An 848-nucleotide genomic window follows, 5' to 3' on the forward strand; every position below is an offset into this window, starting at 1 on the left:
CTTCTTGAGATTTTCTCTTCTTGAGATTTAATCCAGATGCGATAAAGTTCATATATTGGCTCCCCTGGACTTGTTTTAAGTTTCTTCCGCTTCAGCCTAAACTGACATAAGAGCAATTGATGGACTGTTTCACAGTCAACCTATGGCCTAGATTTAGCTGCTGGTTTTGAGCTTCTCTTGTTTCTGCCCTCAGTTGTAGGCCATTGGATTTTCAAGTATTCCATCTGGAGAAGCCCATTTGTACAGTTGGCTTTTGTGTTGCTGAAACAAAGTATTTTAGATGATGAAATCATTGGTCTTATGAAATTCTCCAGCTTTGTTTCTGTCCCCAAGACCTTATTTTCCACCCACTCTTCCTTCCTTGTTTCTTCTAACCTTTGCATTCCAAATGTCAATCATTATCCATTCATTTAGATTGCCAGTTTGATTAAGTTGATACTGAAGTTATATAATTCTTCAATTCCTGCATTACTATCTTTGGAGGTTGGTCCACAAATTTGAATAATAGTTGTGTAGATTGTATTTCCTTCCATAGAAATAGATATTATCCTATAATAGACAGCATTGCACTTCAAGATAGCTCTTGAAGTGCTATTTTGAATTTGTCATTCCAGGTATAGTAAACCATATGATTATCTGATTCACAATGGCAAATGCAAGTCCATTTCAGAATACTGACACATAGAATCTGCCACTTGGCTTTAAGTTTGTTGTACAATATCTTTAAATTTTTGCTGAAGATAGTTCAATAACCATTATAGCAGTTCATTGACAAGGAGCTGCCAAAGATTCAGTCCAGATTTAGAAGAGGGCATGGAATAAAGCTATTGTTGCTGATCTCAGGTGGG

This window comes from Echinops telfairi, unplaced genomic scaffold (genome assembly GCF_000313985.2).
Source record: "Echinops telfairi isolate 266 unplaced genomic scaffold, ASM31398v2 ScPeMD7_7420;HRSCAF=8458, whole genome shotgun sequence".
NCBI classification, from domain to species: Eukaryota; Metazoa; Chordata; class Mammalia; order Afrosoricida; family Tenrecidae; genus Echinops; species Echinops telfairi.